Raw genomic sequence first — 21103 nt, forward strand, 5'->3', positions numbered from 1 at the left:
TGGCTGGAGAAGGAATCCAGCAATATCTCTAATTTAAGGCTCTGTTTCTGATACTATCAGCTAGCATAAGCCACCCACCCTGAGCCATGATCTCCACAGAGTCCCAGATTTTAAAATACAGTGGTACCTCGGGTTAAGTACTTAATTCGTTCCAGAGGCCCATTCTTAACCTGAAACTGTTCTTAACCTGAAGCACCACTTTAGCTAATGGGGCCTCTCGCTGCCACCGCGCCACCGGAGTACGATTTCTTTTCTCATCCTGAAGCAAAGTTCTTAACCTGAAGCAATCTTTCTGGATTAGCGGAGTCTGTAACCTGAAGCGTATGTAACCTGAAGCATATGTAACCCGAGGTACCACTGTAATAAATTCTTAGCACTTGTAGAACCTGAGATATACGGTAAGTCAAAGAAGGCAGGCACTCACCTTCCCTTTTCTGTTGCGAGAAACTAGCCTACTCCCACGTTTCAGCATTTTGAGCCTACAAATGAAGTTATGGCAATTACTGGCATTTAGGCAAGCAACTGATCTGACATTTAGATGATTTTTTTTTTTTTAGTGTGGCAGCACTTACACACTGGAATTCTTTACCTGTTGATATCAGTCCTTCATTGTACTCCTTTTGGAGCCTGCTAAAAACATGTTTGTTCAGGCAAGCCTACCCACACACGCACAATGTTGATGGCTGTTTTAATCTGCTTTTAGTTTATTGCTACTTTTACCTTTGGAACGTTTTAGTAAAGGTAAAGGTACCCCTGCCCATACGGGCCAGTCTTGACAGACTCTGGGGTTGTGCGCCCATCTCACTTAAGAGGCCAGGGGCCAGCGCTGTCTGGAGACACTTCCGGGTCACATGGCCAGTGTGACATCGCTGCTCTGGCGAGCCAGAGCTGCACACGGAAACGCCGTTTACCTTCCCGCTGGTAAGCGGTCCCTATTTATCTACTTGCACCCGGAGGTGCTTTCGAACTGCTAGGTTGGCAGGCGCTGGGACCGAGCAGCGGGAGCGCACCCCGCCACAGGGATTCGAACCGCCGACCTTTCGATCAGCAAGTCCTAGGCGCTGAGGCTTTAACCCACAGCGCCACCTGTGTCCCTATTTGGAACGTTTTAAGGAGTTGTTTTTACTGTTTTCGCTGATAGCTTTTATTGTTTTATTCTCTTTGAAAAACTACTTTGAAGGTTTCTTTTAGATTCAAGTGGTGTATAAGTTTGATGAAATTTATGGTTGTAAACTGTTTTAAAATGATTCTAATATTGTTTCTAATGCTGCAACCTGGTGGGTAATAAGTTAATTAATAAGGATAATAAGAACAGATAACCAGATCTAGCCAACCAGGCAAAGAGAAAGCCTGGACATCTTGACTCTGAAGAAGGAATATATTGGATAGCTTTTAAGCCTTTCCTGCTCGTCTTCTCTGGTGGACAAGCAATTGCTCCCCCCCCCCCCGTAGAATACAATTCAGATATCCTAGATTTTCATGTTGCTGTGATTCTGAAGTGTGCGTCACTGTCAGTCTAGAAATGAAAAAGCTAGCAGCAGAGACAGGAGCTCTTGAGCTTTCTAACCCAGGTGTTATTTCATAGGAAAATATGTGGACTAAAAAAAAACCCCAGTGTAGGTAATTTTTTTAAAATTACTCTGCCAGTGTAAGAATGGGTTAAGTCCATCATTATTAGACCCAATCTGCAGGGGGTGGGGGGCTTGGGGGTGCCTCCAGGCACTTTGTTTATTGAGCGTTCATCCTGATTTGCTTGCACAAAGCTTATGCAGAGGTTAAATTGTGTCCGGTCTTTCTTGAGCATCTCTTCTGATTTGTTCATGGACCTGTTATATGACAATGACTGTCCATTCTAGTTCATTCGTAGGGCATTTACACTTCTGCCCATTCATCATCTGTTCATTCCACACTTTTAGTGCGTTTTCCTTGTCACTTTCTGAACTGTAATATGTCTGTGGGGTTGTGTTTTCCGTGTGTGTCTTTAGTACATTTGTTACAGCAGGACAGGAGGACACCAAACTCATCCCCAATGCCCCCAACTCTATAAAAAGAATTTCTCAGAATAGCTATTTGCATAACCCACTAAGGAAGGCAGTAGCACAACAGAATTCATAACAGTAACAATTAATTGCACATTTATTCAAAATCCAATTAAAACTATTTAGGTTAATGAAGGTAACAAAACTGATGAACTTGATCCAGCAATTCCTACTTATCAAAATTGGATACAGTGGTACCTCAGGTTAAGAACTTAATTCATTCTGGAGGTCTGTTCTTAACCTGAAACTGTTCTTAACCTGAAGCACCACTTTAGCTAATGGGGCCTCCTGCTGCCGCTGCACCGTCAGAGCATGATTTCTGTTCTCATCCTGAAGCAAAGTTCTTAACCCGAGATAATATTTCTGGGTTAGCGGAGTCTGTAACCTGAAGCGTATGTAACCTGAAGTGTATGTAACCCAAGGTACCATTGTAGTCATTTGCACCTCCAGTGCCCCCTGACCTCCCCTTGCCTCTTAGAACACCCCTAGGTAATCCCACCACCCCCAGGGGGTGTCAACACCCACTTTGGGAAACCACTGCATCAGGGCAACAGAGGCTGGATCTAGACACATCAAAGAAGAGTTTCAGGTTGCGGGTGGCACTGTGGTCTAAACCACTGAGCCTCTTGGGCTTGCCGATCAGAAGGTTGGCAGTTCAAATCCCCACAATGGGGTGAGCTCCCATTGCTCTGTCCCAGTTCCTGCCAACCTAGCAGTTCGAAAGCACACAAGTAGATATATAGGTACCGCTGCGGCGGGAAGGTAAACACTGTTTCTGTGTGCTCTGTCTTCTGTCACGGTCCTCCATTGCACCAGTAGTGGTTTAGTCATGCTGGCCACATGACCCGGAAAGCTGTCTGTGGACAAATGCCGGCTCCCTTGGCCTGAAAGTGAGATGAGCACCACAACCCCATAGTTGCCTTTGACTGGACCTAACTGTCCAAGGTTCCTATACCTTTACCTTTTACATCAAAGAAGCATTTCAGGAAAGTGCCTTGAGAAATCGCATTGGCAAAAATGGAACTCCACAGCGCCATCTAGTGTCACAGTGTTATAATGCATATGCAATGCATATAAAACATTCTTTCTTTACCAATCTAGCTGAGTCCAGAGAGCAGTAGTCCACTTTGCAAGAAAGTCCCGGTAACATGCCTGAATCCCACCCACCAGTTACTGACAGTCTGGAGGTGATCTGCCTAAGAGTGTGTGGTGATGTGTCAGCCCTACAAAGTCAACAAGGCCCCGTCTACACTGTGCATTTAAAGCGGCATCGTGCTACTTCAAACAGTGATGGCTTCTGCCAAAGAATCCTGCGCAGTGTAGTTTGCTCAGCAGACACTCACAGACTCTCTATGATTCTCAAAGTTCTCTGGGAAGAGGGATGGACCATCGAACTTTTCCGGGAACTATAGTTCTGCGAGGTGAATGGGAGGGTCTACCCTTCTCATATTAGTGGCATCCGGGAACAAAAGTTTGGCTATGTCAAGCATTGCTGCTCAGGGTTCCAGACAGCCCCATCTTGGCTGCAAACAGGCTTCTTGGCACTTGCCACTTGAGCTCGCTATTAGAGGGAGTGAAACTGGAGGGAAGAATAGTTGTGTATGGTGGAAAATCATGCTCTCCCACAGTCCTCTTATTATTATCATTATTACTGACTCCCGGACTCCCCCTTTGCCCCTCACATTCATCATGCATCTTGGCAGCTCATCAATAAAAGTGGGGAATGTCTCAAAAACCTGTAGCTGCCAAAGGGGGGGGGACGGAATGCTGGCAAATGACAGGGCCCTTATCTTAATTACTGGCTTATTTGCATTTAAATGAAGGTTATTCTATAATTACTAGCAAATGTTTTGTGTTGGAGCTGAAATACTTCTCCATGGGCTGTCAAGCTCCTTTCCATTCCCATTTTCTCTCCTCCCATTCTTCTGCTTTGTAATCAGTGGGAGCACACTGAGAAAGGCATTTTCTCTCGTTCTCTGCTGCCTTCCTTTCCTTCACCACAGACAGAGCTTGGTTAATCACTTTCAGACGGAAGGTCCTGCCGTTCCCCTCAAGCCTTTGCAGCTTTCGCGGGCGCATAGGAAGGGCTTTCGTGATGATGGAGAGCGGTGGGATCATTGGCCGCGCCCGGCTCGGTTTTGTACATTCCGACAGGTGTGAGATGCACTTAAGATTTTCAGGATGCTCATGGCAGGGTCAGGCCTCCTGCCGCCTCCACGGTGTGACGCAGAGGATGGCTCAGTCAAGCCCACTTTGAAATGGCAAAATGAATCTTGCAGCCCTGAAGGCAGATGGGAACTGGCAGCAATCCAGGCACCAGGATGTGATTTCAGTGTTCATCCCAACATTAGCATGGCTATACTGCAGCTTGTGCAGATGTTGGGAACCTCGGGTTGAGAGTGAGGAAACTGTAGCCCTCCAGATGTTGTTCAGTCACCCCCAAATTCTACAGACCTATGGCCTCACTCGGATTGCAACCTATGTTGACTCAGCTCCATTGCAAACAAATCAAAATCAAAGAACACAGCATGGCTCTATCTAGAGTGGCCACCAAGTTTCATCTGTAACATAAATATGGTGTGTCCTCTGCTTGGTGTCCAGTCTTCTGGTTCAGGCCAATGGCCCATCTAGTCTAGCATCTTGTTCTCAATGTGGCCAATGAGCATAGCTGTCAACTTTTCCCTCTTCTTGCCAGGAATCCTATTCGGAATAAGGGAATTTCCCTTTAAAAAAGGGAAACGTTGACAGCTATGCCAATGAGATTCTCCAAAGGGAAGCCTGCAAGCAGGACCTGAGCACAAGAACCTTTTCCCCTCCTGTAGTTTCCAGCAACTGGGATTTCAAAGCATTGCTGCCTCTGGCTAGGAGAGCAGAGCAGAGCCATCAATAGCCCTCTCCTCCATGAATTTGTCTCATGCTCTTTTAAAGCCATCCAAACTGATGGCCATCACTGCCTCCTGTAGGAGGGAGTTCCATAGTTTAACTTCATGCTCCATGAAGAAGGACTTCATTTTATCCATCCTGAATCCTCAAACATTCATTAAATGTCCCTGAGTTCTAGTGTGGTGAGGCAGGGAGAACAACTTTTCTCTATCCACTTTTTCCATGCCATGCATCATTTTGCAAACTCTTACTCTCCTTTTCTCTAAACCAGCCTTTCTCAACCTCTGGGTCCCCAGATATTGTTGAACTACAACTGCCATCACCCCTAGCTAGCAAGGCCAGAGCTCAGGGATGATGGGAGTTGCAGTCCAACAACATCTGGGGACCCACAGGTTGAGAACAGCTGCAAAGTCCAAAACGCTGCAACCTTTTTTCATAGGGGAGTAGTTCTGCACATACACACACACACCGATCATTTTGCATGCTCAGATGTTGTTGCTGGACTCTTTCATGCAGCTAATGAAATGCTGGAGTCCTGGCTGTCCCTGGCTGAATCTACACAGATATAAAAGATGCTGTGAAAAGGCTTTATATAAATTTAAAAAATCTGTAAAGCATATATGGAATTTGCCATTAGCTCATCATCACCATCTAGTGTTACATTTGTATAATGCACTTAAAACGTTATATCTTCAGCTGTATAGCTGAGTCGCATGACGCTTGGAATTAGATCTAAGAGCATAGGAAGAATGGGTGACTTTGCCCAGATCCCAAAGTAGCGCTCTTCATTTACACAATGACTTTGGAAAGTCCTGCTACGTGAGCACATGTCTATAAAAATGGGATGTTGAAATACGATGGCCATTTAATTTTTCTAGGGTTCTGAGCAGAATCCCAGACTTGTACAAGCGTGAAATGTCACATCGGATTGCCAGCTTTAATTGATGTTGCTCTGCTCAGCTACTTCTGAGTGTTTCTGACTGCTGGGTAGACTGGCCCTGCAGCAAAAGGCCAAGCTCACTTGAGTAAATCGCACTCACAAAGCATGAAAATGGGGTCAAGGTAATGCACGGGCCAGAAACTTAATGCATGCACATATTTAAATAAGTTATCAGCAGCTGTGTCCTGCAAAAATATATGAAATATGAAAATAACCATGAAATATCTGAAGGACCATATCTCCCTTTAGGGACTTGCCTCGGTTTTGAGATCTTCAGGGGAGATCTTTCTCTTGGTCCCACTACCCACACAGATCCATTTGCTGAGGACACAAGACAGGGCCTTCTCAGTGGCTGCCCCCAGATTGTGAAACTCCCTCCTACAGGCAGCTCAGCTGGCCCCCTCTCTGTTTTCCTTGGGCCAACTGGCAAAGACCTCTTTGCTCCAACAGGCCTTTGGCCACTAACTGGCTCTTGTGGCAGGGTCATTGGGGGGTATAGATTTCCTTCTCCTTTTGTTGTGCTTTTAAATGGTTTACAGCTGTTTGGGCTGAGGGCTGTTTTCAATATGGTCAGTTATTTAATTATTTCAAACTATTTATAATTGATTGTGTGGGTATTGTTGTTGTTGCTGTTTTAAAAAAAGCTGTATCTGTTTTTTAATTCATGTTGTGAGCCTCGCTGGGATAAAGGCAGGATATTAGTGAAAACAATTAATCAATGCTGAAATGCATCTGTACAATCTTATTGCTTTACTCCTCTTGAAAACAGCTTTGAGGTTTTTGAGGGTTTGGGGGTTTTTTTACAATCAAGCAGTGTATAATTTTTTGAAATAAATATGTGTCTGCAATTGCTGCCATTAGGAAGAGTGAGGCAACACAACAGCTATGTGTGTCTTGTGGCTGTCCTTCACTCGCATAACTAGCCTGCTGCCCTCAGGGCCAATGGCGGACACTATCACATTGCTAATATTTAAATATGATTCAGCTGTCAGACCAGTCAGTTTCTGTGCATGGAAAAGAGGTGGCACCATTTCTGCGACCTCCAGCTGATTGCCAACCTTGCCTTCCAGGCAGCCAATGAAAGTGGGCTAGAGGATTCCTTTGTTAGCTTTGCATTCAGGAAACATAACAGAAGCATCCCTGCTTCTCCTTAGGGGATGAGCGAATCGGTAATTTTTGGCTTCCTCTCCATTTCTCATGTCTTCCAGTCATAAGTTCAGCTGTCCACATTTCCACATTGGCTTGTGGTTTATTTACTTTTAAACAGTACTGGTGAAAATTTGTGAGCATTTTAGGGCAGATTTCTCTTAACATACACATCTTAGTACGCAGCTTTGCCTCATATGTGTATTTTCAGTCATTTCCCCTAACATAAGGCATCTTTCTCTGTGATCATCATGAACAGATGCCTATCTGAGCACATATTGATTTAATATGTGTTTTTGTACACATTCCTTGGCCAGAGAACTGCACTGCAAAATTCAGAGACGCCCGGATTTCAAAGAACGGCTGTGTTTCTGTTTGTGTATGGTTTCGGAAAGGGTGCATTAGGTAGGGTCACCTTTAAACGCAAACGGAATTGGCTTTCTCCCACATCCCCTGCTCCTCCTTAAATGAAACATCAGAGAAACATTTCAACAAAAACAGGAAAACTCTCTTGAGATCTTCTCCACATCTTGAGGCAGGTTGCACCCAAATTGCAGAACTGTAGAGTTGGAAGGGACAGAGGCATAGGAAGGGGGGTGCGGTCTGCCCTGGGTGTCCTGACTGAGGGGGGGGTGACAAAATGGCAGGCGAGTGAGTGGCACACCTCGTGCCCAATGGCAGCAGCTCTTCTGACCCAGCTGCAGAGAGCAGGAGAGTGAGCAGCAGCTTCCCTACCCCTCTTCTATTCTGCTCTGGCAGCGTGGCAGCAGCGGGAGGCCTTCAGGTTAAGAACAGTTTCAGGTTAAGAACAGACCTCCAGAATAAATTAAGTTCTTAACTCGAGGTACCACTGTAATAGAATAATTACTCAGCTGCCATGCTAATGGTGAAGCTCCTCTCAGTTAAGAGATACACTATTAGTATCATTATTATTTATTAATTTTGTGTACCGTCCTTCACCCATAGATCTCAGGGCAGTTTACAACATAAAAATACAAGAGAGAGAGGAAAACTGGGCAAGCACCTATCTGTCTGTTCTCTGCCACCCAGGGTGTCGTGCAGATAGACCTGTGTGTATGGACTAGATGTGCTATGCGGTTGACAGCTCCGTCTTCTCTCCCTTGGATGTTAAGATGAGTCCAGGGCACTGCCTGCCGTGATGCTCCACCAGGGAGAGGCAGCCCTTATCTGACATGAGCCACAGCGCTAACTTCACCAGCTCAATGGGCGTGAGGACTTGAGCTTCACGGCAATGCCAGCGGATGTTTCATTTAATAACTGCCTGGGATGTAGACCCAGCCCAAAGGGATCAGTGTCTTAATTAAGTAATAACATTCCCCTGGCAGAGTGTGGCCTTGGCAAGCCTGGAAGCTGAAATGCGACTGACCCGGCATTAAGCAGAAAGCGTGCTAATGGAGCCCATACCGGGGGTGTTTGCGGGAGGCAGGGCCCGCTTCAGGCGATGTTATTGAAATGAGGAGAGTGTCGTGCAATCGAAATGAGATTAATTCTCCTTCCCTCACCGGGCAGCGTCTACAACAGTCCCTGGGTGCAGAACAGCAAACCCCAGAGCCCACTGTTGGCTCCCTGACTAATTGCTACTAATTGGAAAAGGAACATGGGAAGAAGGCAGGTCACTGGGAAACGCTGGCGGAGCTCCAGACCCGCTTCTCCTGGCATGGCTGTGTTTGACGATGCTGCAGTATTTAAGGGAGATAATTAATATCATAAGGAGGGGGAAGAGAAAGGAGAGAAAATCGGCCTTCCAACTTTCCTGCTCCCTCCTGTCCCATCATCTGTTCTATAGAGATAATGCCAAGCCACAAAAGATTGGATGTGGTTTGCCAGAATCGAGGGCAGCCAGATGCAAAACATGGTAGAGCAGCAAGACCAGCATTCCTTCTCTCTCCTTCACAAGTGGCACCAGTGAAAAATGGCCCTCTGCTGCTCAACTGCTGAAGGTACAGGAGGCTTCCTCTCCTCTGCTGCCCCCTAATGGCAGCTCCATGCTTTGTGCAGCATTTTCCAGGGGTTGCCCCCATTTGATACACCAATGAGCCTTGTGCAAGGTGGACGTCTATAAAGTGCCAGGATGCACCTTCCTGAGTGTGGGTCACAGGAAGGTATTTATTTCATGGCATTTATGCACTGCTTCATTGTGAAAGAAACTCCTCAAAGTGGTTTGGAAGAAAAGACGAAACATTAAAATTGCCTCTAAATTATTTTTTAAGAACAATAATTTTAAGATTATTCAAAAAATTAAAATGATAACAGATTAAAAACCATGCCAGCTTTCCATACGTATGGACAGACTTGTCTAAACAAAAATGTTTCAAGCAGGTGCCAAGAAGAGTACAGTGAAGGCACCCGCCTAATATCAATAGGCAGGGAGTTCCGTAGTGTAGGAAGCAGCCTTACACCCTGGGATATAAGATTTCTGTTCCACCCTGTTTCGGTCCCATGCAATGCTGTTTCTGCTCTGCTTCTGTTCAGCTTCCAAAAATGACATTCTTCAAAAATGACACTGTCCTCTGTGATAGAATTTTACACAATTCGGAGACTGCAAGACTGCAACCACAGGGTGTTTCTTATGTTTTACCTGAGTTTGGATTTTGTTCTCCGATTCTTTTTGCGGCTTACCGCCATGTCATCCATAGACCTGGATTTGCTTCCTACAGCTGTCTGTCTCTTTAAAAACACTCCAAGTCTGATGCCTGATGATTAAGTCTATTAGATGTCTGAGGGGCTCGGCACTCAAGGTTTCTCCAGCGATGCGCTTTTTTTTTTCCTTTCGCAAAGGCTCTCCCCATAAAAGTGAACTCTCTAGTGTGTTTTCAGCTTGTTAAAATCCATTCAGGTTTTTCCAGCCATTGAAGAAAGCTTTCCCCCCTTCAGCTTCAACCCCACAGTGCACACACACACACACAGTTTTCCTTCAAGTATTTGTTTGATTGCCATTACAAGGTTTGTATTCAAAGAATGTCTTCCTTAGTTAAAAGGGGTGTGTGTGTGCCAGATTCATGGAACATCATTCGTAAAAGCAAGATGTGGAATAAATTATCACTTTAAAGCAAAGGTTGTGAGCAAAGGTTCTGTCTTCGTTGGTTCCAGTCTTTGTTTGTAGATGTGGTAGCCTGGCTCCGCAACAGAGCTGGGAGATATTTTTCAGCTAAAGGGGCCCCTTTCCTTTATGGGGAAGTTTCTGGGGGTTGCATGCCAATGGTAAGTAGCAGGGTTGGGCATGGGGCTACCAGGGAACTATTGGGCAGATAATAGTTCCTCATCAGGTATCCTCAAATATATCTGAAGGACTGTTGCATGGGAAATGAAGCCAACTTGTTTTCTGCTGCTCTGGAGGACCCAAACCAACCAATTCAAGTGGCAAGAAAGGAGATTCTGATCAAACGTTAGGAAGAACTTTCTGGCAGTAAGTCATTAGACAGTGAAACGGACAACCTAGGAAGGTGGTTGTTCTCCTTCCTTGGAGCCTTTTAAACAGAGGTCAGATGGCCATCCATTAGGGATTGTTTAGCTGTGGTTCCTGCATTGCATGGAATTGGACTAGATGAGCCAGGTGTGCCATCTATGTGGGGCTGTGGGGGCTGAGCCCACCACCCCCAAAAAAATTCAATGAGGGGCCCTGGCCCCCTCAATATTCTGTGGCTGTGGCAGCCCCATTGGGCCTTTCAGAGGGCACACCAGGCTCTGTCAGACCTCCTCCCGCCATGTGACATCACAAGCGCTGCACGTGTGACATCACCACACATGTCAGGCCCCCTCAGTGTTGGGTAGAACAACCTTGCATGGAGCAACAGCAAAGCCCCCCAAAGAATTGGCCAGTTATGGAGCTCCAATCAGAGCCAATCAGGTTGGCCAGAGTGAGAACAGGATGCTGGACTCAATGGGTCATTGGCCTGAACCAGCAGCCTCTACTTAGGTTCTTACAGCTTGAGGTTCCACAGAGGTGGGCCGCTGCTCTGTCATCCAGATCTCCACCTCCCAATCCTCTGGGACCTTCCCTGGGGTCAGAATTCTCTTGGGGTCCCAGGCCCCCTCATTGAATCCCTCAACCCTGGGTGGGTCTCTCCCAATTCTCTGATCTCATCCTATTCCTCCTCGCCATCTGACCAACTCTCTATGATGCCTCCATGGGATTCGTGGCACCACTAAGGGAGATGTGGTGCATTTCTGTTTAAACTGGAATTATAACTTCTAAGGTGGCATCTAGACACCAGGGGTGAACGAAGTCGTTGTGACACCCGGGGTGGGGCGTTGCTACGTAGGGTGCATGTGCGGTGTTGCTATGTATGATGCATGCACTGTATGCAGCGACACCACACATGTGCTGTACTTAGCTGTTTGCCGGCGCCACTGCTCCAGTGCCATACAGTTGGTGCCAGGATCCTCTGCTCGTGGCTGCAGTCGTGAACGGAGGATCCTCCACATGCGGCTGCGGCAGCACAATGGCTGCTTGTGCCACTGCAAGCCCCTGTGGGGTGCCTTCTTATCACCCCCGCAGATACAGCACCCAGGGCAAAATGCCCCCCCCCCATTGCAACTCCACTGCTAGACACATAAATTAGCACATGCTGTCCTCTCTTCCCTGGCAATGAAATGCAAGTGGAATGCGGAAAGGCTTTCCTGGTGTTAGAAAAGTGTTGTTGTTTTTTTAAAGAAGAAGAAGGCCGCAATCAAATAATACACAGTCAAACGAACCCATCACCCAACCCAAGTTGATGGATTCGGCGCTGGTGCCAAGTTCTCTGAAGTGCAACAGCAAACAAGCCCACTCATTGTAAATAAATCAGCCACACTTCCTCCAGGGTAGGGCATTACGGGAGAGGGAGAGAGAGAGAAGCTTAATGGCAGCACGGTGGCTGAGAGGAGAATTCCAATGAAGTTTTGAAAAACTCTTTTGACATTTGAGAAAAGAAATTGTCAAGCATCTAAAGCGGCAAAGAGAGCACGGGCCTCACCGGATGAATGTCACATTTCAGCCTGGAAAGATAGCAGCTGTTTTATCTCTGGGAACAGGTGGCTCAAAGCTACAAAGAAGATACATTGGGCACGATTCGGTCACCATTTGCACCACTCTGGAGAAGACAAAATGGGCCCTTATCCAGGAGAGTTTGCTGGGATTTACACCATTGAGAGGGGAGGGGAGCAAATTCAGCCTGGGTGCTCAGGAAGAGCATAATGGGCCTCAGAGACAGGGAAAATTCATGGGCCCATTTGAGAAGAAGACTTTCCTTCACAATTAAACATTATATATACAATGCTATGTATTTGATTCCATTTACGAATTGCTTCCCATAATATAACCCCACGTGTTTTGGCAGGGAAAACATCAACCGTTCAAAACAAATCTATATACAAAAGCAATTAAAAAGGATTCCATGATGCAAAGACAATTTCAAATCCAATTGAGATAAAGACTGGTACAAATATATCCACTTAAAGGGCTCATTGAAAAGGGGAAGGCCCTCAACTGAGGCTGGAAAGATGATAAGCAGCTGTCTGTTACCTGAAGCAAGCCTTTCTGCTGTCCTTCCAAAAGCCATGCCTTGTTGAACCCCAGTTGGCGTCTGCTCAGACCCTCTCCTCAGGCTGACTAAGTGAGCCATGGGCCACATCCACAACATACATTTAAAGCAGGATCATCCTACCAATTTTAAACAGTCATGGCTCCCTACTCCCACCCCAAGGATTCTGACAACTGTAGATACTTATGTTTGCTGAGAGTTCTTAGGAGACCTGCTTTATTTCCCTCACAGAGCTACAGTTCCCAGAGTTCCCAGAGTTGATAAACGACTCTGAGAAGCAGGAACTGGCCCAAGGACACCCTGTGAGCTTCTTGGCGAAGTGGGGATTGGAACTTCAATTCTCTAACCACTAAAGAGCACTGCCTCTCAATTGTAGCTGTAGAAGCTGAATAGGGGGTTTCCTTAAAAATTATTCGCACTCTTAACAAACTACAGTGGTACCTCGGGTTACAGATGCTTCAGGTTACAGACGGTTCAGGTTACAGACTCCACTAACCCAGAAATAGTACCTCAGGTTAAGAAGTTTGCTTCAGGATGAGAACAGAAATCGTGCAGCAGCAGCAGGAGGCCCCATTTGCTAAAGTGGTGCTTCAGGTTAAGAACAGTTTTAGGTTAAGAACGGACCTCCAGAACAAATTAAGTTTTTAACCCAAGGTACCACTGTACAGCTTCCAGAATTCTTTAGGAGGAGGAGCCATGACTGTTTAAAGTGGCATTGTATTATTGTTCTGTGTTGGGGGGGCCGGTTATGCTATATGTGGAAACCCTTCTAACCCCTGGATCCAGCAAGTGTTAAAACAAGCAAATTCCCGGAATAGCCAGGCTACCTTCCTAGGGCAGCGATAGCCTAGGTGATGGGCCATTAAGGGAACAAAGGAAGTGGACTGGCACTGGCTGGTAGTTCGAAAGGCCAGAGTGAAAAGTTGAGTGGTGTGAGCTGGGAGCTGGAAGCAACAGGCTGGGAAGCCAGAGAGGGAGAGGGGTGCTTGATTTCTGTTTGAATCCAAGGCTGTAGTTATTAGAAACTTTTGGGGTGCTAATGCTGTGAACCCCTCCATCGCAGGCTCAGGTTTTTATATGTGTAAATAAGCCAGATATCAGAAATACATCACAGCCTCTGTTGTGCCTCATTCTAAAGGAAAGACAAAGCCTGGTAAGTGTCTGGAATCCCTGATATCTTGTACAGCTCGGAGATGGGGGTGGCACCAATCCACTATCTTTGTTCCCTTAATGGCCCATTACCTAGGCTATCACCTCACTAGGGAGGTAACCTAGCTATTCCAGGAAATTATATTTTAACACTTTCTAGATCCAGGGGTTAGAAGGGTCTCGGCATACAGCCTACCTTCTCCCTTGTTCTGATCTGGGATGGTTCTTCTTACACACTTATTTCCCCCAGTGATATATAGGCTAGTTCCTCTGTCAATAGAAAACTCTGCAGCCATTGAAGTTAATGGGTCTGCACCCTTTATAAAAGGTGAGGCCCGATTAAGCACACAGAGCCACATTCAAACGCCACTTGAAGCGTTTGGAATCTGCACTTGGCTGTCATTTTATTGCATGATCATTTCCCATTATCTCGACGGCTTTATGTAAACTGCTGTTGGAAGCCAATGTAATTAAAGACCCAGCAATGCCATAATGATAATTCCTGTGAATAGGAAGGCTTCCCTTTACCCCCTCCAAATCCACTTTAAATGAGCAATTTCTTTTGACCATCATAAAGGCGGACCTGACTCGACTTCAAGGTCTCCCTTCCCCGCCTCCCACTGACTCTCTTTTTGATCATGTTTGTAATGGCAAAAGTATTAAAATAATGATGACAGTCCATTAGGAAGCATGGGGTGGTTTTTTTTTAAGGGGGGGAAATGACACGGAAATATGGAGAGTTGTAATTAAAATGACCAAGAGGACTCAAGTCTACCTGATGACTTTTCTTGAGGATTCCAAATGCCTCGCTCTCTCTGTTTGACAGCTCCTTAATTGAAGAAAGTGTGTGGCTCCCCCCACTCTTAAACGAACCACCAGCTTAATGTAAAGCGTTAGCCAAAGTATTTGAAGAACTGAAGCTTAAAGGTCTTACTGAAAAGATCACTAGATGATCTTGAACCAAGTCAACTTTCCTGTGCCTTAGCAATGGGACACAAAAAGGGTGACAGAGGTCACAAGGGGCAGTAGCTCAAGCAGTAGAGGATCTGCCATGCATGAAGAAGGTCCCATATCCAACTCCCTACATCTGGGACCCACTCTGAAATCCTGGAGAGCTGCTGCCAGTCAGTGTAGACCAGGGTTTCCCAAACTCAGGTCTCTAGCTGTCCTATCCCACCATCCCTGACCACTGGTCTTGTTGGCTAGGGATGATGGGAGTTGTAGTCCAACAACAGCTGGAGACCCGAGTTTGGGAAACTCTGGTTGAAGACAATACTGGGCAAGATGTGCCAATGGCCCTTCAGAACAGGGACAGGGGACTAGTAGATGTTGTTAGACTACAACTGTCATCTTCTGCAACCATTGGCCATGCTGTCTGGGGCTGGTGGGAGTTGGGCGGAGGCCAGCAACATCCAGAGGGCCACAGCTTCCCCATCCTTGACTCATTGCGCAGTCACTTACTGGTTTGATGGTGGTGGTCAATCAGAAGAGCACCTTCACCATTACCTCCTGACCCAAAAAATCTGCAGTCTGTGGGAGAAGCCCTCCTCCTGGTCCCATCAGTAGATATACAGTGGTACCTCGGGTTAAGTACTTAATTCGTTCCGGAGGGCCGTACTTAACCTGAAACTGTTCTTAACCTGAAGCACTACTTTAGCTATTGGGGCCTCCCACTGCTGCCGCGCCGCCAGAGCGCGATTTCTGCTCTTATCCTGAAGCAATGTTCTTAACCTGAAGTGCTATTTCTGGGTTAGCGGAGTCTGTAACCTAAAGTGTATGTAACCTGAAGCGTATGTAACCCGAGGTACCACTGTAGTATGGAGAATGGGGACTTCTTAGTGGAAGCACTTAGAACTCCCAAGGGAAACCAGGCATTCTCCTTTTTTACCTGCTTTCAGGAAACATATACAGACTTCCTTTACTCATCCAGGCTTTTCGTTTCATGAAGGTTTCACACTGCTGGTTCTAACTGCTTCCTGTGATATGTCATGGTGCTGTGTGAAATTGCTTTTTATGTTGAAATATTGTTGGGAGCCTCAAACTTTGGGAAGCAAGTTTGAGTTCTGCATATGAAACATTATTATTAACAATAATGCAAAATGGTGGCTGCAATGCTGTACACATCAATATGGCCCACAGCAATCAACTGCTGCACAGACCACCATGGAAGCAAAGGAAGCTGCCTTATACTGGACCAGACCATTGCTCTACCTAGTGGCAGTAATGGCTCTCCGGGGTTTTCAGGCCTACCTGCAGATGATAGGGATTGAACCTGCAGCCTTCTGCATGCAATGCAGAGGCTCCTACCCAGAGCCACAGCCCTCAGCGTTCCCTGGCTCTGCATAGCACACTTGGGAGGACTCTCTTCCAAATGCCAAGCTGTCAAAAACAAACAAACACAGAGAAGCGGCATTTGTGGACCATGCCACCCCCTTTCTCTTTTTGGTCCTCTCTTGCCCATCTGAACCACATCCTACCTCGCTGCAGCCGCAGCCAAACTCTGCAGCCCTGCTCGGTAATGTGGTTTCATATTCAGAATCCTGCTCAAATGTGATTTACAGCAAAGAGGCGGCTGGTAAATGGCCGGCTTTATTTTCGGCACGCCGGTTTCATATTTGCTTTTATTGTTTGCAGTAAAAACCTTTTATTCTTTCCATTTTCCACCCGCTGTGCCTGCTGCCCGCGTGCTCCCTGGTCTCCCTTCATTTGTCATTTCCCATTTAATCTGCTCCAGTTTGCCTCTCCCCCCCCCAACCCCCTCCAGCCTGTCCCTCCTCTGTAGCTGTCAGATTCTCTTCCTCCCCCACCCCTGCCAATGTCATTGCTGCAGAAGAAAAATTGGATCATATTTAACTTGATATCAAATCCAAACTCTTGATGACTTTTTGAAGGGCGTTGGAGCACGAGGGACAGAGCACCGATTTGGAGGGTGGAGGGAAAGCAACTGCACGCTATACTAGGTTTGGCATGGAACACAGCCCAGGTATTGTTTTGAAATACTCAGGGCTCCCCGGGCACCATGCCCAGTCCTAAAGTCTGCCCTGCATTCTCATGAAATATGAGCAAGCTAGGAAGGCATCTGAATTTGGTGTTTAAACTAAGTCAACGGGGACTGCACTATCCATATTGTTGTGGGGTTTTGGAGTCCGCCTGGATGATACCCCGAGTCCCTTCCCAGCCTTGGGGACCTGTACCCAGGGAGGGTTAAAAATCTAATGGAGGAAATTTCTAAACAAGTCAGACAAGTTTATTGGTGAGACAAAGATTTTGGCAGGCACGTTAGTGCTCTCATCTGCATCCTGAATGAATGAGCAATGTAGTCTTGGAAGCAGGCTGGAAGCTGGAGACACAGAGGCATGCTTACTCTGTGCAGGATCCAAAGCTAGAGAAGCAGGATGGTGTCCCTCCATCTTATGCTCAGGTTGCATATATGTGTAAATAAAACCATAGATCCTAAAGACACCACAGTCTCCTTTATTCCAAGGAAACTGAACCCTGGGTAAGAGCTTGGAACCCCTGGAGCAGGGGTCAGCGTCCTTTTTCAGCTGTGGGCTGGACTATATTTTTTTTTTGGGGGGGGGGATGAATGCATTCCTATGCCCCACAAATAACCCAGAGGTGCATTTTAAATAAAAGCACACATTCTACTCATGTAAAAACACCAGGCAGGCCCCACAAATAACCCAGAGATGCATTTTAAATAAGAGGACACATTCTACTCATGTAAAAACACGCTGATTCCCGGACCGTCCGTGGGCCGGATTGAGAAGGCAAATGGGCCGCATCCGGCCCCCGGGCCTTAGGTTGTCTACCCCTGCCCTGGAGTCCCTCAGCCCATGGAAATTGAGGTGGCATGTAACTCCATTTTGTACCAGTTTTCGGACTTCACAAGCTGGCGCATGTGATCTTTGGGACCCGGGGCCCAAGCCCGTCTCCTCAGCAGTAAACTTCCCACTGACTTTTAAAGAGAGCTCGCTTCCATCTTAGTACACTAAGGGTCACAAGTTTTGATCGCCAGGCCTTCTTCCGATTTGCATATAGATTACACACACATATGTATGTATATCTCAAGGATTCACGTTGCACACTCTTAATGCTGGGCTATATATTTGTCTCTGTTGATAGACAAGCAAAACGGGTGCAGCATGGCAAATCAGTATTCCGCGTCGGGTCTGGGGATCATCGCAGGCTGTATTGTCACTAAAGCTCAGCAAGTGTGAAGCTGATCGGTGCCTGGTTGGGAAAATACCAAGCACTCCACAGGAGCTTTTTTAAAGGAAGCATAATCAAGCTCTGTTTTATACACTCATAACCGTAAACACTTTCTCCCAGTGTGGATATTAATGTAGCCCAAACGGTGGCGCCCATTCACTGACAGAGGGCACCAGCAGTCTGGAGGCAAACCTGACATTTTGCAGAAGTACACAAGAATCTTGGGGTGCAGAGCATAAAACACTAAGGGAGGGGGGCCAAAACAGTTCAATAAGGACTGGGCATGCTCCATGGGAACAGTATGCTGGCTTATCTCTTGAGAAGATGGAAAGCCTGAAGGCTCCTGGATGGCTCAGTTGGTTAGAGTATGGTGCTGGTAATGGCCAAGATTCAGGTTTGATCCCCATATGCAACAGCTGCATAGTCCCTGTTTGATTATTGAAATATACTCGGAGTCGAGTGTGGATTTCATGCTCTTTATTCAGCTCATAGTAGTGAGGAATGAATGTTCCCCCAAAATATCTGCTTTAGATACATTATTTACACAATGGGCCGCACGTGATTGGCTAATTCTGGGATTCTCCCGTGGGCCAATCAGGTTGCGTATTCACTTCCACCTGGAGCTGGATAGGGTGGCTCCTGTGGACCAATCAGACTGCTGCATTGTTCTAGGACCAGTCAGACTGCTGCATTCTGAATCCTATTGTTCTAGGACCAATCAGACTGCTGCATTTTGGATCCTATTCAACTCAGTACATAACAATTATCAATTACTCATTTCGGGGAGCAGCCACAAAACGTGGGGTTTGCGGCACAAAACCTTGGCACTTATTTGTAGTCAGTTGGACAAGATAGGATTTTTTGGCATTAACCTGTGACCCTGATTAGCTGTGTCCATTGCTCGGTTTGGGGGGGGCATGAAACGTTGGGGTCGCAGCACAAAACAGCACTAAACTAGCACTAAACTTTGGCATCAGTTTTGGGGTGGTGATCCAGAATTTCAGGCTCACACATTAATGAAGGTCCAGTTAGGGAAGCTGCTGGCCCCTCTGACACTCTCCGATGGCCCCTTTGCCTTTGCATCTGAAAATTATGATTGCTGCAGGACAGGCTTCCTCAAACTCGACCCTCCAGGTGTTTTTGGTCTACAACTCCCATGATCCCTAGGTAGCAGACCAGTGGTCAGGGATGATGGGAATTGTAGTCTCAAAACATCTGGAGAGCCGAGTTTGAATAAGCCTGCTGTAGGGTGTCAGGAAGAGACCTCGCTTCTCCCAAACAGCCAGCCCTGTACCTTAAAAGGCTAAGGCCAGCTACCCCACTTTTAGCTGTTGCTTGCTGATGTGCTGCAACAAAACTGTCAGGTCCGGGATGTGTGTGGAAAGCCTCCCTGTGGCCTGCAGCTGGCAGCTGGCCCCCTCGAAACTGATTGAAAGTCTGACTGACTCAGCACACACCGGCATGCATTCCTGCTGCTCGGGCACGAAAACCCAACATCTGTTCTCCAAGCTGCCACAGAAAGCAAGGGCTGGGATGTTGCCATGCAAATGGAATGACATGAGGCTCTCGGCGGAAAGGCCACCTGCCCCATCAGAGGAGGCACCTTGGAAATGCAGTCGTAAAGAAACGGCAGGGCTGGGGAAGGAGAGAGGAGGTTGCCTTCCTTTATTCCGGTGCTCCTTTATTCCACAGAGCACAAATTTGGAGCTTCAGACAGATGCAGTAAGAAGGTGCCTTATAATGAGTTGAACCATTGGTCCATCAAGCTCAGTGTAGATGTCAGTGGAGTCGCTTCACAGTAACACAGATGGAGTCCAGGGAGGGGAAAAAAAGATAATACTTTACTGGGTAAACTGTACAAAAACAGTATATAATTCGAGGGTTTTGTCTTTTAGGGCTGGCATTGTTTGTAGCAGGAAGATATTCAGCAACACATACAGGGGGAAACGACCTGAAAAACAGCCAGTCATTGAGGGAGTTACCTTGCCAAGGATCATGCCAGCCTGACTAGTTGCTAGGTAACAACTCCTCTACTACTTGGCTGTCTGGCTGTCAACAGGATTAACCCTTAGATGGCTAACTGAATGATCCCTGCTATTGTACTTCCAACAATACCTTCCTATTGTCTCTCAGTGGTTCTGATTCTGTGAGACTGTGTTTGTTATTAGAGTAAACAATGCTTACATTTTCTCAGCGCGGATATGCTGCAATGGTTAGAGTGTGAGAATAGACTGGAGAAAGCCAGTTACTTCGGTCAGCATGAAACTCTCTGGTCTCTTTGGCTCAGTCATTGCGCTTTTCATTCTTAGAGGAAGAACAGGGTACAAAGATGATAGATAGATGATAGATAGATAGATAGATAGATAGATAGATAGATAGATAGATGATAGATAGATAGATAGATAGATAGATAGATAGATGATAGATAGATGATAGATAGATAGATAGATAGATAGATAGATAGATAGATAGATGATAGATAGATAGATAGATAGATAGATAGATAGATAGATAGATGATAGATAGATAGATAGATAGATGATAGATAGATATAGATAGATGATAGATAGATGATAGATAGATAGATAGATAGATAGATGATAGATAGATATAGATAGATGATAGATAGATAGATAGAGATAGATGATAGATAGATAGATGATAGATGATAGATGGATAGATGATAGATGGATAGATGATAGCTAGATAGATAGATAGATAGATAGATAGATAGATAGAGATAGATGATAAATATAGATGATAGATGATAGATGATAGATGATAGATGATAGATAGATAGATAGATAGATAGATAGATAGATAGATAGATAGGTGATAGATAGATATAGATAGATGATAGATAGATAGATGATAGATAGATAGATAGATAGATAGATAGATGATAGATAGATAGATGATAGATAGATAGAGATAGATAGATAGATATAGATAGATAGATGACAGATAGATAGAGATAGATAGATAGATAGATAGATAGATAGATAGATAGATAGATAGATATAGATAGATAGATGATAGATGGATAGATGATAGATAGATAGAGAAATAAATAGATAGAGATAGAGATAGATAGATAGATGATAGATATAGATGATGATGATAGATGATAGATAGATAGATAGATAGATGAGATGATGATAGATAGATAGATGATAGATAGATAGATAGAT

At 45.8% G+C, this 21103-nt stretch overlaps 2 long non-coding RNA genes across 2 annotated transcripts in view; both read left to right on the forward strand.

Moving 5' to 3' along the window:
• The window catches only part of LOC309357734, a 220165-nt gene that overhangs the window by 141755 nt on the left and 57307 nt on the right, over window positions 1-21103 (forward strand). The gene's annotated exons all lie outside the window — the stretch shown is intronic.
• LOC309357415 lies at window positions 10910-12284 on the forward strand. Its single transcript, XR_014163124.1, has 2 exons — window positions 10910-10972; window positions 11936-12284. It is a non-coding gene; the product is annotated as an uncharacterized lncRNA (long non-coding RNA).

This window comes from Podarcis melisellensis (genome assembly GCF_964234715.1).
Source record: "Podarcis melisellensis genome assembly, chromosome: 15".
Classification (NCBI taxonomy): domain Eukaryota; kingdom Metazoa; phylum Chordata; class Lepidosauria; order Squamata; family Lacertidae; genus Podarcis; species Podarcis melisellensis.